We start from the raw sequence: 16,861 nt of genomic DNA on the forward strand, positions 1-16,861 counted from the left end.
AAAGCCAGCCTCAGGAACTCTGAGGCCCTAGGCAATTCAGTGAGACCCTGTCTCAAAATAAAATACAAAGTAGGGCCAGGGATGTGGCTCTGTGGTGGAATACCCCTGAGTTCAATCCCCAGTACCAAAAAAATAAAAATAAAACAGGACTGCAGATGTAGCTCAGTTGTAAAGCGCCCCTAGATTCAATCTCCAGTACCAAAAAATAAAATAAAAACAAAAAACACACACATGTAGAGTGAGATCTGGGGACGTGGCTCAGTAATAAACCACTTGCCTAGTACATGCAGAACTGAGTTGAATCCAGGGCACTGCCAAAGAAAAAGAAAACTTTCCCTGCTTTCATGTGTTTTTGTTGTTTTTTGTTTTCTGCATTAAGACTTCAGCCTACAACTGAGTTATGCCCCCAGGCCCAAAAGCTACTTTGCAAAAAAAAAAAAAAAAAAAACTGCTAATAAGTGTATGCAAATAACAGAATTAGAAAACCCCCAATGACATAAATGGCTCAGCCAACAATCATCAGACATTAAGTGAAAAATGTGAGGAACAGGGTATTCATATGATGCCAGTGTTATCACTCTACACATCAAGTATAATTGCAAAGGGGAAAATCTACTTGTTCAATGAAGAAAACTGGTGGCCACCACATTAACCAAGTAAATTTAGCCCCGTTGAACCTGACACTCTATCTTTCCTGATGTAATGTAATGTAAATTGCATATCATCACCAGTGAAGGTTTTTTTTCTTTGTGGTGGCACTGGGGATCGAACAAAGGGACATGCTACCATTGAGCCAAATGCCTGAGTAGCTGAGATTACAGGCGTGAGCCACCACATCTAGCTACCTATAAGGTTTTCATTCTTTGTGGAAAGTTTGTTTGTTTGTTTTTGTGGTACTAGGCATTGAACCCAGGGCCTTTAACACTTTAAATCTGAGCTTCATCCTCTGTAAGTTTTTAATGCTAAAAACATCTGAGCTAAATTTAACAAACCTTTCTATATCATCATCTCAGCTACTCATAAGGCTGAGGCAGGAGGATCACAAGTTCCAAGCCTGCCTAGGAAAATTCAAGAGACACCCCCCCCTCGCTCTCTTTTTTTTAAAGAAACAGCGTCACATCATGCTGCCCACAAATTCCTAGGTTCAGTCATCTTCTGCCTTAGCTTTTGAGTAGTTGAGACTACAAGTGCACTTCACCTTACCCCACTGATGTGGAACATTTTTAAATTTTTATTTGGTACTGGGGATTGAACCAAGGGGTGCTTAACCACTGGGCCACATCCCCAGTCCTTTTAGTTTTTATTTTGAGACTAGCTCTCACTAAGTTGTTTCAAACTTGCAATCCTCCTGCCTCTGCCTCCCAATTCCCAGGGATTAAAGGCATGTGTCATTCACCATACCCAGTTGGAACATATTTTTAAAAGATGGGGGTTGGGGTTAGCATGTGAGACACTGGGTTCAATCTCAGCACCACATAAAAATATAAACAAAGTTGTGTCGATCCATAACTAAAAACACACACAAAAAAAGATGTTGCTATATGAGCTGGATATGTAGCTCAATGATACATCACCTGATTAGCATACTGGAGACCCTGGGTTCAATCCCCAGCAGCCCTAGCCTGAAAAGGGATGCTGCAGATTTAGTGCTAATTGCCACAGACCTGATAAAGACATTATGATTATGTATGTTCTTAGTTTGAGTGTGGTTTGAAATAAAAATACATGAATGTAGGGGCTGGAGATGTGGCTCAAGCGGTAGCGTGCTCGCCTGGCGTGCGTGCGGCCCGGGTTCGATCCTCAGCACCACATACCAACAAAGATGTTGTGTCCGCCGAGAACTAAGAAAAAATAAATAAAAATTAAAATTCTCTCTCTGTCCCCCTCTCTCTCTCACTCTCTCTTTAAAAAAAAAAAAATACATGAATGTATAGGAAATAGTATTAGCTCAAAAAAATATTTCCTAGGATTTTAAATTAAGAATCAGCATATCTGAATTTAATTTCAAATGGTGGGGGTGGAGTGGTATACACAATTAAAGCAAAAGAGCTAAATGTTAGTTAACAGTTAAATATAAACATAAGGTAATGGGTGTTCATTGTACTATTCATCCATTTTTATACAAGTTTGAAATTTTTCATAACATAAAATTGGAAAGTTACCATAATATTTCACATACAAAAAAAGAAAAAAAAAATTGCTCCTTAAAAGTATCTTACTAGGGCTGGGGTTGTGGCTCAGCGATGGAGCGCTCACCTAGCATGTGTGAGGCGCTGGGTTCAATCCTCAGAACCACATAAAAATAAATAAAATGAAGGTCTTACGTTCAACTACAACTAAAATATATATAAAGTATTTTACTAGGCCAGGCACAATGGTGCTCGCCTGTAATCCCAGCAGCTGGGGAGGCTAAGGCAGGAGGATCAAGAGTTCAAAGCCAGTCTCAACAATGGGGAAGCACTAAGCAACTCTGTGAGATCATGTCTCTAAATAAAATAGGATATAGGGCTAGGGATGTGGCTCAGTGGTTGAATGCCTGAGTTCAATCCCCAGGTGTCCGTCCCCCCCCAAAGAAAGTATCTTACTATGGCTGGGCATTGTGGTGTATGCTACTCTGGAGAAGCTCCAGCTACTCTGGAGGCTCACAAAAGGATCACAAGTTCAAGGACAACTGGGCAATTTAGTGAGACCCTGTCTTAAAAAATAAAGTATCCTACTAAGTGGGACAGCAAACAGAAAAGAGATTAGGTGCCTTTAATAACAAATTCAGTCTGAGGTACAGTTTTGCATTTAACCCATTCAAGGACCAGCTAAAGGGGCTGGGGATGTGGCTCAAGCGGTAGCGCGCTCGCCTGGCATGCGTGCGGCCTGGGTTCGATCCTCAGCACCACATACCAACAAAGATGTTGTGTCCGCCGAGAACTAAAAAATAAAAAATATTAAAAATTCTCTCTCTCACACTCTCTCTCCTCTCACACTCTCTCTCCTCTCTCACTATCTCTTTAAAAAAAAAAAAAAAAAAAAAGGACCAGCTAAAAATGGTAAGTACTCTGGTAAGAACACAAATCTACAGAAGGCATTTACACAGACCTTAGACTAAAGAGACAAGTTAAAAATAAAGGAAAAGTAAATGCAATGAAATTTAGCTGGATTTTGAAGAATGAAAAGGATATAAATAAATTTTCTGAAAGAAAAGAGACAATTAATAAGGATTAGCCTAAGCAAAAGTCAAAGTACAGCAATAAATCAGAAATAAACCAGGTCAGTTTGAAATGTGGATCCCTGTAGAATCACAAGGGGAATCTTTATAGAAAACTCATTCATCCTTCAATTTTTGTAATGACAGGGTCTCACTTAAGTAGCTGAGGGCCTTGCTAAGTTGCTGAGCCTGCAATCTTCCTTAAAAATAAAAAATACAAAATACAAGAGTAAAAGTCACTATAATACCTGACTTCAAAATGTTCATGAAGGCCAGGCACAGAGGCGAATGTCTGTAATCCCAGTGACTCCAGAGGCTGAGGCAGGAGAATTCCAAGTTCAAGGCCAGCCTCAGCAATTTAGCAAGGCCCTAACCATCTTAGCAAAAACCTGGTCAAAAATTAAAAAATAAGAAAAAGGTTGGGGACATAGCTCAATGGAAAGCACCCCTGGGTTAAATCCCTGGCTACCAATAAAAAAAAAAGTTCACAAAGTTAAGAACAGAGTCAAAGCACATTAAGCACATTAATTAGAAATACATTCAAAAAAAAAAAGAAATACATTCAAAAGGCTTTCATAACACAGAGAAAGGAATATGTTACCTAAAGAAATTGTCAATAAGTTTTCAAAGATATTTGTGTTAATGTTTAAAAATTGAAAATGATTTCAACAAGTAAATCTCACACTTAGCATGGGTGAGGCCCTGGGTTCAATCCATAGGAATAACAGAAAAAAGTAGGTAGTTGGCTGCTACTGAAATCCATGATGCTTTTTTTCTTTTTTAAAGATTTTTCTTTCTTTCTTTTAAAGTTTTATTTTGTTTATTTATTTTTATGTGGTGCTGAGGCTGGAACCCAGTACCTTAAGCATGGGAGGCAAGCACTCTGGCGCTGAGCCACAACCCCTCCCCCATTATGCTTTTTTTCAATGCTACCCAGCACTGGAGATTTACAAGCAATCAAATTATGAAAATAAGGCATAACAAAAACTTTATGAAATCAGTTAACTCTACTAGAAAGTTATTAAAATGCTTATGAGCTACAAGAATCATGTTCTATGGGTCAAGTGCTAAAGAGCTTCTATGTCTAGAATTAGTATAAATAGTTTATAAAGGGGAGAGAAAAGTCACCAAAGAAAACACATGTTCAAGAGCAAACTTTTAAATCTAAACCACTGATAATAACAAAAGACAATACTTTTCGATTTTGGTACAGGGACACTCAAACACTGAGCCACATCCCCAGCCCTTTTTATTTTTGAGACAGGGTCTCACTTAAGTAGCGGAGGGCCTTGCTGAGCCTGGCTTTCAACTTGCAATCCTCCTGCCTCAGCCTCCCCAGCTTCTGGGATTAAGACAAGCACCTGCACACCTGGCCAAAGACAAGACTTCTAAGTATTAAACTATCATCAGGCAACTTGTCACACAACGTATTTCAGCAACAAAGAAACTTGTAACTGTTTCAACAAAACATTTCTTATCAGCAAGTTTCAACACATACGAAATTCTTAAAGTTTTGTAGAAAACTAAGTTTGGAACCCATGCTTGTTTAAATAACATTTATGATAGTTAAATATTTTTATAATGAAGATTGCTCACATGGGGACTCCCAACTAAGTAATACTATCTTTCCTAAAAATATTTGTAACATTCCAAATATTTTTCTAAGTAACCTCAAAAAGATTACATAAATGCATTCATAAGTGAAAAACTTTTAAAAATATCTGTTGTAGTTATAAAGCTTTATTTACAACTTTACTTTCTTATTCTGAAATATAAAATAGTTTGAGCTTGGCAATAATCAAGTAACATTTTCCTCCAAAAGTAACATGAAAAGAACATGTACTTCTTATTACTAATCAAAGAGAGCTTTGAATAAGCACCTTAAGTCATTAATAAAAATATGGTTAGGGGCTGGGGCTGCAGCTCAAAGGCAAGTGCTTGCCTAACATGTATCTGAGGCACTGAGTTTGATCCTTAGCACAGTGTTAAAAAATAAAAAATAGGGCTGGGGATGTGGCTCAAGCGGTAGCGCGCTCGCCTAGCATGCGTGCGGCCGGGGTTCGATCCTCAGCACCACATACCAACAAAGATGTTGTGTCCGCTGAGAACTAAAAAATAAATATTAAAAATTCTCTCTCTCTCCTCTCACTCTCTCTTTAAAAAAATAAATAAATAAAGGCATGATGTCGTATCTACAACTACAAAAATTATTTAAATGTATATATATATATATATATATATATATATATATATATGGTTGAAGATTTAGCTCAAGATAAATCTGTAATGGCAAAATTGATAACTTGGTATTTTTCACGAACTAAAGAAGAGAATTGGGCTGGGATTGTGGCTCAGAGGTACAGCGCTTGCCTAGATCCTCAGCACCACATAAAAATAAATAAATTTTAAAAACAAAGGTATTATGTCCAACTACAACTAAAAATAAAAATAAATATTTAAGAAAATAATTTAGACCTTTAGTTTCACACATAACGATTTATTTTTCCTTAACAAACTGTGTTTTGGGGCTGGGGATGTGGCTCAAGTGGTAGCGCACTCGCCTGGCATGTGTGCGGCCCAGGTTCGATCCTCAGCACCACATACAAAACAAAGATGTTGTGTCCGCCCAAAACTAAAAAATAAACATTAAAAAAATTCTCTTTTAAAAAAAAAAAAAAAAACGGGTTTTAAGCCAACTTTCCACCAAAATTCTTCCCAGGAGTATAGAAAATTAAAATTTCCCCTAAATTACTAGAAAACAGGCTAAATAAGGAACTTTAAATCTTAGCACAAACTCAAATCTTCTATTGAGTAAGGAGACCAGTTAAAAGTGCAAAAGTATCTTTTAAAAGATGGGTGTCCAGCCAGGCAAGATGGCGTGCACAGGTAATCCCAGCCATTCCAGAAACTGAGGCAGGAGGATCCCAAATTCAAAGACATCTTCAGCAACTTAGGGAGGCCTTAAAGCAACTTAGCAATACCCTGTCACAAAATAAAATGTAAAAAGGGCTGGGGAAGTAGCCCAGTGGTTAAATGTCCCTGCGTTCAATCCCCAGTGCCAAAAGAAAAGGGAAAGATGGGTGTCAAATGCAATTAAGATTTGAAAAAGAAAAATGCCACCAGGGGAACGGTTTCTTTCAACTAACGGTCAACAGCAGTTTTGCTTGAATTAAATAGATCTACCACAACACCACGTTCACAAACATAAAATAATAGAACTCCAGAGTGTACGTAAAACCTATGCTTCCAAGAAGTGTGACTTTCAGCATAGCTTTTTGTTCCTATGCAGTCTTCCAAAGTTCCTGAACAGTTAGCTTAATGACATCTGTGTAGAAACTACTTTAAAACATGCTTGATAAGCTTTCTACTCCTCTGATTTTATTTAAACAGATATAACCACTGAATGCCCTAGCAACATACCTTCTCCGTACTCCAGAAGAGCCACTAACCACAAGGGTTACAACCAAATATCAACATTTTTTTAGTTTTCTTTTTGTTTGCTTGTTTGTTTAAAACAGGCTAGCCGGTACAGAGGCGCCTTATATTCCAGCTACTCGGGATGCTAAGAATCGCGAATTTTGGGACCAGCCTGGGCTTCACAGGGAAAAACCCAGTCTCAAATGCAAAACAATGCAAAAACAGGAATGCTTTCTAAGGTCTTAAATTAGGATAAATAAGTTGCCAAAAAGCAACTTAAAATTAGAGACAGGGAGGGAGTTACCAAAAGGACATACGTAGGATGCACTTTCTAAAGCAAACCAAATACGAATATAAACGTTCTGAAGAAGCAGGGCTTTGCCTGTCAAGCTGGGGCCCTTATCCCTGTTAACAAACACCGAATCCAAGCCACAGTAACATCAAGGCTAAACCTTCCGCTGTTTTATAGTCTGCACATTAACTTCTCCTGAATCTTCATCAACCAACGACTCAAACCACACTCCATTCAACTCCCGGCCCATCTCCTTCCAGTCCCGTTCAAAATATCAGTTTAAACGCGCTTCCCTCCTCCAAACATCACGTCTTATTCATGCCCGCCTTACCTATGTCTTCTCCATCGCCACCGGTCCCCAGGCAGGGCCTTAGTTTCACCATGCCCTCCTTTCCTCGCCGGCTTTAAGCCTCCAGTCCCCCACCCAAAGGTTCAAACTTGCCGCAATCAGCCCTCCCGATATTGGTCCTCCCAGCTCCTCCAACCTGTCCCCGGGAGCCCCTCCAGTCCCCCAAAGCACGCAACGGCCAAGCCTGAAAATGGCGGAGAGTACTGCCGCCTACTACAGGCGAGCGGTCCCGCGCCACCACTGCACTCACCGTCTGGCGTTGAGCAGAGCTCCTAACGGCGAGCGAAGCGTTCGTCTTCACAGTTGGGAACGTCTCTACTCTCCAGTCTCCTTCCTCCTCCCCTCTCAATCCCTCTCCTCCAAAAGTGCAGCCGCCATCTTCCCCAATGAGCCACCGAGCGCACGTCATCACGCACGAGCGTACGGCACTACGTCACGTGCGCCTGAGCCGCGGACTCTGTACTGCTGGAGCTGCGCATGTGCATAGGTGAGGGGCAGGGCCTGGCTGAGTACCCACGCGGCTTAGTGTGAGCTTTCTTTGTTTGGCTGAGAGGTTCGAGCTGGTTGCCGGAGGGCGAATGATGGGGGCGGCCCTTCACAGTACTGATACGTTTCAGGTCCTAAGCCAGCCCGGATGCTTTCAAAAACACTCCGTTTTCCAAAAATTGAACACGATATTTGTTCGGAGATGGATACCTTAGCTATTTGGCCAGCCCTACCAAGAGTCAAATTATGGGCAAGGCGCTTAAAATTGCTAATTTTGTGTCCTTGTGTTTCACCGTGAAAACATGTAGCAGAATCAGGCACACAATTAGTGTTCATGCATTACCTGATACCAATTGTGCTACAGATTACTTTATTTCCTCGGGAGGCCACGTGAGAAAAATAGCCTTATGGTACAACCACTTTGGAAAACTTATTTCATCGTTCTAATTAAAGCTAAGAACGCTCACCCTGCGACCTAGAAATTCCATATACCCACCAAAGAATGTTCAAGAACGTTTATAACACCTTAATTCCTAATGAACAAAAACTGGTAACCCAAATTGCCTTGCATAGTTGAATAGGTAAATTGTGGTATAGTCCTACAGCACATTTCTGGATGTCAGTAGGAAAGAATTGTTGATGAACGTGAGATACTGTTAATTTAGGCACCCTGTGTAATTTTTTTCTTTTTTTTTTTCTTCTTTTTGGTACCAGGGATTGAACTCAGAGGCACTCAACCGCTGAGCCCTATTTTGTATTTTTAATTTAGAGACAGGGTCTCACTGAGTTGCTCAGCACATTGTGTTTGCTGAGGCTGGCTTTTTTTTTTTTTTTTTTAAGAGAGAAGAGAGAGAATTTTAATATTTATTTTTTTAGTTTTCGTCAGACACAACATCTTTGTATGTGTGGTGCTGAGGGCCGCACACATTCCAAGTGAGCACCCTACGACTTGAGCCACATCCCCAGCCCCTGAGGCTGGCTTTGAACTCTGGATCCTACTGCCTCAGCCTCCAGAGCCTCTGCCTGGTTTATGATTTGTTTGTTTGTTTGTTTGTTTTTGGTGGTGGTGCTGGGGATTGAAACCAGGCCTTGTGCATGCGAGGCAAGCACTCTGAGCTATATCCCCAGCCCTTATAATTTCATTTTTATAGTAAAGAATACAGACGGGTGCAGTGGCACATGCTTGTAATACCATTGTTACTGCTATTGACCAGTGAGGAGTCCTTGCTTCTCTAATGTTGAAGAATAACACCAGAGAAGCACACCGAGGCAAGGTCAGAGTAGAAATTAGAAGTTTATTAAAGGACAGCAGAAAAGACTTCACCCGTAGGAAGAAGGGGACCCAAGAGGTGGAATCTGTGGAAGTGCAGTTGTTTCCCCTGTAAGGGTAAAATTTCTAAGCTGATTCTAAGCTGCAAAAGTCTGAGTTAAAGTGTAAAAGACTAGGGCATTATAAAGCTTCTAGATTGCAAGGCCTGGGCTAAAAAGTAAACAATTCCCCTGCTATCCCCGGAACCTGTAATGTCTGTAAAGTTGTTAGGACAATGCGGGAGCTGCTCAGCAAATATCTCCATTGATTCCCTGGTTGTTTAATAGCTAAGGGTTCCAGGTAGCATGGCACGTAGGCATCCAGGCCCCAGAACCAATCAGTTTGAATGTGTGCCCCACTTAGAAGTGACCAATCACCCCTACCCAAACTGTTCCCGCCAATGAATGGACTAATCATGTATCAGAATTGTTGTTCAATTTCCCCGCACCTCATGATGATTTGTTCTGATGTATGCAAAGCCCACCGCCCTCTCCAAAAAGTGTACTTAAGCTCTGCTTGACCTCTGCTCTGGGCTCTGGGCTGCTCTCCCTTCTTGAGTGAGCACAGAGTCCCAACGCGTTGGAACGGATCCCTAATAAAAAAATCCCCCTTGCCATTGCATGAAGCTAGTCTCGTGTGGTCTTTCCTTCTCCGACGTTTCGCCGGACCCTTACACCCCTTTTTATAGTTCTTTCAGTGATGGAATGTAGGTTGGAAGGCCAAGGGGTGGGACACAGGTGGGCCAAAGAAGTAATCTGGGGAGGAAGGACTTCATTAACACTTCTTTGGGATGGGCTATCTTCAAATCTGCTGGGGCTGTTTATTAACATTTCTTTGGGATGGACTTTGGGCCTAGGGCTTTTCTTGGGACTTTATTAACATTTCAAGAGTTGCTCAACTTTTCCGGAAATTCATTAACATGGCCTCCATTTTAGATTCCATTTTAGATTCCACTCAATATTAGACTCAATTTACCTAACTACACTGACTGCCTAATTTTAAATCTGGCTTCATTCCCCCCTCTAATTTTGGGAACTCCTTACTGCTGTATGGAAAGGGGGTGAAGATCGTTCTGGCTTCTTCAGGCTGAAAGGGGACGATGTTGGGCAAGCAGTTTGGAGTCCCCTTTAAAAATAGGGTCTATCAAGTGGTCCATGATAGAAGTCAGATTGAGAAGTAATAGGCTGGAGGGCCATTTGAGTGATGGGTGATCTATAAGAGAAACAAGAATTCATTAGTACTGGAACCAAATTGATACAGCAATAAATGCCACAGCACAGGAATATGTCAATGAGTATGATGCAAAAGACAGAGACTAACAGTGTTTTCCACCAGGAAGTAACAGAGAACCAGGAGCTAAGATATTGTTCCCATGACAAAGTTGGTGAGGACATGGCTTCTATCTGAGTATATAAATTTTTAAGGATATTTGTCACATTGCCAGAATTGCCAGGGATGTAAATACAACATTTAACTTTTAGGGTTATAGATGTCCTTTTTCTTAAGATACAGTTTAATAATTTAATGTCATCTGATCTTGCAAAATCTTTTTTCTAGTATGACCTCTGTGTCTAATAGAGAAACCTTTAATCTTGTTACTCAGGGCTGGATAATCATACTAGCAAACACCAAGCCTACCTGTGTAGGTTAGAAATACCTGTAGGCCTTAAAATAAAAAATACTCTGGCAGTTCCTTTTGATAGTTATCAGGCATTTCTGTCTGAGAATCCTTTTTTGTAGCCTCCAGTCTTACTTATTTTGGGAGGCTAACATAAAGTGTATACCTTAAAATATTATTATTATTATTATTATTATTATTATTATTATTATTATTTAAAATGTCCAGGAATGGCTGTGTTTTGGTTTTAACTGTCTTTGCTAAGTGTTTAAGATGAAGCAGTCAAACTGACTTTTGTTTCTATCTATTGTTAACAGTCAGCTGAGTTTTTAATGGGAGTCATTCCTGGGGAAATTTGAGAGCGGCTTCTCAGTTCTGCTAGTGCCATTTGCACTAGGATGGGTCCAGGTCTTGCTTGACCATGTGGCTTCCCTCTGAAGCATCAGGGATGTCTCCCTTCTCTGATGACCCTCCTCTTCATAGCAAATGCACTGATTGGCTTTCTGTTCTCCAGTGGTCTCATTAATCTCCCTTATCGGGAGGTTATGTGGCCCAGAGTTGCAAAGCTCTTTGGAGAAGTCCCCTGCTCCCTGGATTCAGACTAACTCAGAGGGCAAGAGCCAAATATTGGTTTTCTTGGCCCTTTTAATTTAACTTTAATTTTAAAACTTAATCTTAAACATCCAGCAAATAAATTTCAATAGCCTTATATTAAGAGTACTGGGCTTTAATGTCTATCTCTCTATCCTGTAGGTGATAACTCATTATCTTAAATCTTAAATCAGTGTCCTTAAATCTCTGCAAAACATTAACAGGCAATCTTTAGACCATTTATAAGAAAACTACAAAATAAAATTATCAAGAGTAAAAACATATTTAGTTCATGTAATAGCTACCTTGAATTTTTGCAGAGTTATACATTATATCCCCTGTTTGAGATCCAAGTAATCTGGACAAAAACCATCTTTTGGACACAACTTTAAATGTACTGAAATCTGGCCTACTTCTTTCGTAGTCATTTTCACATGTAGTGAGATGGGACACAGAACCTTTTCTCAGGTAAGGTGGGGCTCTTCACAAACCTTAAGTACTATAGTTCTGAAGCTGATCTTTGCTTTTTAGACATTATTTTATAAAACCTACATAAATTGTTGCTCAAGTTTACAAAAATATTAACTAACACAATATAATATCACATCTAAAACATGAATTAAAGAAAGACTGAAAGATTTTAACCTTTTGTACAAAAGTAGCAAAGTACTTTTGTGTTTTGCAATAAAACCTTTATACAGATTAGGCTCTCATTAACTTAAAAATACATTTAGATTGTATCTTAGTGAAAAAAGTAACATAGAACTTTACATATCTTATTGATAACAATTCCAGATATAGAACACAAATGATTGATTTGAGACATATTCCCCCAAATTGCCCAGACTGATCTTGAATTTAACCATCTTACCTCAGCCTCCCAAGTAGCTGGGATCACAGGTTTCTTGCTCTTTGTCTGTAAACAATCACTTATGCAGCCTTTTCTGCTTCAGAGAATATATGTCACTCAGGTTAACTTGAGTTCATATTCCTCAGCCTTGGTTTGCATATTTGGCTCAAATAAAGTTTTATTTTATTTAAAGCAGTGTTTTCAATTTGCATGAACAAGACATATATACACTGGGTTAGGGAATGTAGCTCAGATAAGACTTTATAATTTTATTTTATTTTTTTGATGGGGTTCTTTTTTTTTTTTTTTTGTCTTTTTTGGAACTGGGGGTCGAACCCAGGGCTTTGCGAATGCTACACTGAGCTACATCCCAGCCCTCAGATAAGACTTTACATATGTTATGTTATGAAGGGCTTGCCTAGAACCTACAAGGTCTTGGGATTTAATCCCCAGCAGAATAAAGCAACTAAAGTGCCTGAATTAAAGACCCAAAAGTAGCTGGCGGGCATTTAACTCAGTGATAATGTGGGTTTAGCATACATAAGTAATGTAAGATCTCTGGCATCTGCTTTAAATGATTCCAACCAACATCAGCAAGAAAGGTTGAGAAAATATACCTAAATTCTTCTAATCCATGAAAATAACAAAAACAATGGCAAAATTTGTCAGAATCAACTTTTGCAGTTTCTCAGAACTCTTAAATTCTTTCAAAGACTTGGCAAGAAGATCAAAAGTCCAAAGCCAGCCTCTGCAATGTATTAAGACCCTGACTTACTAAAAAGTAAAAAGGGCTTGGGATATAGTCAGTGGCAGAACACCCCTAGAATGGAAGGGAGAGAAGTGCTGAAACCTCCCTAAGGGTTAAAGGTAGAGGAAGGGGAGATGGGGGACAATACATACAAGATAGGTAACCAAGAACTTACCCTATTCTACTTTTGTGTATATTTGAAAATTTCTTTAATAAAAAGTCTCCTTGGGGCTGGGGATGTGGCTCAAGCGGTAGCGCGCTCGCCTGGCATGCGTGCGGCCCTGGGTTCGATCCTCAGCACCACATACCAACAAAGATGTTGTGTCGCCGAAAACTAAAAAATAAATATTAAAAAAAAAAAAAAGTCTCCTTGGTTTGGGATAAATAGATAATACTGACAGCTGGCACAAAATTCAAGTTATAAAAGGAAATACAGGGGCTGGGGATGTGGCTCAAGCGGTAGCGCGCTCGCCTGGCATGCGTGCAGCCCAGGTTCAATCCTCAGCACCACATACCAACAAAGATGTTGTGTCCGCCGAGAACTAAAAAATAAATATTAAAACAAATTCTCTCTCTCTCTCTCCTCTCTCACTCTTTAAAAAAAAAAAAGGAAATACAGTGAAAAGATGATCATCTCTCACCCATGACCTCTCTGGAGGCTACCATCTTTTTAAATTATTTTTTTTTAAAAAAGGCTTATTTTGACCCATGGTTCAAAGGGCCACTTCTGGTGATAGCATTCGTGTATGTGTGTGTGTGTGTGTGTGTGTTGGGGAGGGGGCACACAGGGATATTGAGTATGGAACTCAGGGCCTTGAACATGCTAGACAAGTGCTCTACCATTGAACTATATCTTCAGCCCAGCAAATACAGTTCTTTTACTGGGCACCTTTTACTGGGCAAACAGACTATTTCTAATGATCCTGTTCCAGTCAGCTCTAGATAATACAGCTTTCTCCTTCCTTTGAAAGTAGGTCTGCTGGGCAATGAATTTAGGTTAGTTTTACAGGGCTTGCCTAGCACCTACAAGGTCTCAGGATTCAATCCCCAGCAGAATAAAACAAAGTGCCTGAATTAAAGACCCAAAGGTGGCTGGGTGGGTGTAACTCAGTGTGGGTTTAGCATATGCAGAACTCCAGGCTCAATTTCTAGCACTGGAAAATAAATAAATAAACACACACACGCATGCACGCACACATATATATTCAGAATCTTTAAGAAAACAACAAAAGTACATGCCACTATACTGCATTCACTACTACAAATCTGGGTTTGTGGAGGGAGAAAAAGAACACTAGATCCTAAGTCAATTGGCCTGAGAGTATAAATTCTGCTATAGGTGAACCTATATTGATCTATAGTGCCTTCATTACAGTACCTGTTAAGGAAATTTTAGTAACATTTGGCAGATTAAGTCTCCAGCTCAGGTTCTGCTCTTGGCTTTGGGAATATTGGAACTTTTTTTTCTCCCTTTTGATCATCCTAGGGATTGAACCCAGGGTGTTTTCCTACTGTTACATCCGATTCCTTTTTATTATTTATATATTTATTTACTTAGGTGTGGTGCTGGGATTGAACTCAGGGCCTTGTCCATGCTAGGCAAGCACTCAGCCAACTGAGTTTTATTTTTGAGACATGTTCTAAGTTGCTTAGGGCCTCGCTAAATTGCTAAGGGTGGCCTTGAAATTGTGATCCCTCTGCCTCAGCCTCCTGAGTCACTAGGATCATAGGCATGTACCACTATGCCCAGCTGGAATCCACTTAAAGCCTCATCCATTTGTCCTAAATGCTTTTCTATCTTCAGGTATCCCATTAGTCATATGATGCTGGATTCAAAACTTTTCTGGAACTTCCACTTCTATAATTTGCTGGCTGAATAATATTGATTTTGGGGTTTCAGCTTCTTCCTTGGTAAAACAGCATTGCTCAGTCTTAAATTGCAAAACTGACCACTTCCCATTTCCATTTCTGATATTCTGGTCCAGATTATGACAGACCATATTTGCAGTCTAGTTAAAAATGACTTTTACATTTTTAAAGTTTGCTTAGAAAAAGACACACACGTACATGTTTGTTTTGCTAGTATTGGTTATTGAAGCAGAGGCACTCTCCCACTAAGCCACATCCCCAGTCCTTTTTGTTTTATTGTAGACAGGATCTTGCTAAATTGCTGAGGCTGGCCTTGAACTTGGGATGCTCCTGCATCAGCTTCCTGAGTCACTGGGAACACAGACACCAACACTGCACCTGACCAGTCCAAACCAGTTTTGATTAATTGCTGATGCAATTGCTTTCCAACTATCCTTCCTGCTTGCCCTCTCTATGCTTCCCCTCCCACTCAATCCCGGTTCATTTTCTACCTTGCAGTCAGAACAACTTGGTTAAAGTAAAAATCAGATCTTATTACTCTCCTTAAAGTTTCCCAATAGCTTCCTAGTGTGCGGGGTATAAAATCCAAACCCCTGATACCATGACCAGGTCTGCTTTACTCAGTTTTTACAGTGCTGGGGATTAAACCCAGGGGTGAACTTTGAGACAGGGTCTCACTGTTGCTGAAGTTGGCTTCAAACTTGCAATCCTCCTGCCTCAGTCACTATAATAGATGTGTGCCACAGTAGCAGGCTTCTCTTCTCCTTTTTTATCCCCAACTATATGGTGGATACTCAATAAATTTAAATTAGTGAAATAGCACATAATGAGGTATTAAGGAGCATAAGAGCAGGGTGGGTGTCTCAGCGGTAGAGTAAGCTCGGCACACACAAGGCCCTGGGTTCAATCCCCAGCACCACAGGCACAATAAAAGTATAAAGGTGGGTCTTAAGAGTGTTTATGAATGCCTGAGAGATGCACTGAAATTTCAGTAAGATATAACACTTGACATTGCCTAACCACAAATGCCTGGGCTCTAAGGCAATCTGCCCTATTCCTCCTATATTTAGAATGCAAACAGAGAGACAAGACCAGATAGAGTAAAGGAAATGATTCAAAGAGAACCCAAGGCCTATGTTGGTAATTTAGAATAAAATAGTGCTGGCTTGTGGCTCAGTGGTAAAGCACTTGCCTAGCATGTGCTGAAGAATTGGGTTCAATTTTCAGCACCGCATATAAATAAAAATAAATGAATAAAATGAAGGTCCATCAAAACAACTAAAAATAATATTTTTAAAAAATTGTAAAAAAAAAAAAGTCTGAAATAACTCCCATAAGTTATCTCTGAACACCTCATTTCCCTAGGACCTCACCATAAGCCAGCACTTATAGTTAATGCCTGGGCTCTAAGGCATTGAAAGCAAGCACTAAGGCCAGTGGCTCCTAAGTTATTAAATAGTTTTGAAACCACCTGTATATTGAAGTTTTTACTGACAGAAGCAAGTTTTTTTAAAAAGTTGGTTTGGACTAGACACTGAAGAATCCCAGTTTTGCCAGGAGTTGCTCTGTGCAATATTATGTAGGGTAGTATGGTATTATCATTGTTTAATCCACCAATAGGACATCTTGGTAACAGTTTTGTTATTTTTACTTCAGTGGCATATACAACTGCCAGCTTCTTTGATCCTGAAATTCAAGTAGAGGCGAGGAAGATCCACATCAGATATACAACTGTGCCTTCTCCAGCTCCGGATTTGCAGCAAATGGGAAGTATGTGGCTAGGAAGGACAACAGTGGCTTGGCACTATATGGGGAGGTGTCCAATAAGCAAGAGATTCCTTAGGAGACCTGGGTGCAGCTGAGGCCTGCTGCTCCTGTTTATCCAGGTCAGCCCAGGCCTAGCAGAGGTCCACAGGTATATCAGGGTTGGTATGTCCATAAATGAAAAAGGAGATAGGCATTTGGCACTTTCACATTCAAGCTACAGTAAACTGGCCTGAGCAGGAAGGCAAGGTCAGTTCTTAAAGGTTCCCTTAAGATAGACAAATTTTTCTCTCTTCTGTGTGTTTACTTAAGAATCTGATTTTCAGTTGAAGTCAAATCAAAATATTGTGGTTGTGTAAAATATGATAT

At 40.0% G+C, this 16,861-nt stretch overlaps 1 protein-coding gene across 10 annotated transcripts in view; it reads right to left on the bottom strand.

Annotated features, from left to right (window-relative positions):
• Positions 1 to 7,655, bottom strand: part of WDR33 (WD repeat domain 33) — a 113,040-nt gene extending 105,385 nt beyond the window's left edge. For all 10 annotated transcript variants that reach the window (XM_081261837.1, XM_081261839.1, XM_081261840.1 and 7 more), the window contains exon 1: positions 7,508 to 7,655. The gene's annotated coding sequence lies outside the window, so the exon portion shown is untranslated. The remainder of the gene's footprint in view (positions 1 to 7,507) is intronic.
• Between the last annotated feature and the right edge of the window lie 9,206 nt (positions 7,656 to 16,861).

This window comes from Spermophilus citellus (assembly GCF_964194105.1).
Source record: "Spermophilus citellus genome assembly, chromosome: 11".
In the NCBI taxonomy this organism is placed as follows: domain Eukaryota; kingdom Metazoa; phylum Chordata; class Mammalia; order Rodentia; family Sciuridae; genus Spermophilus; species Spermophilus citellus.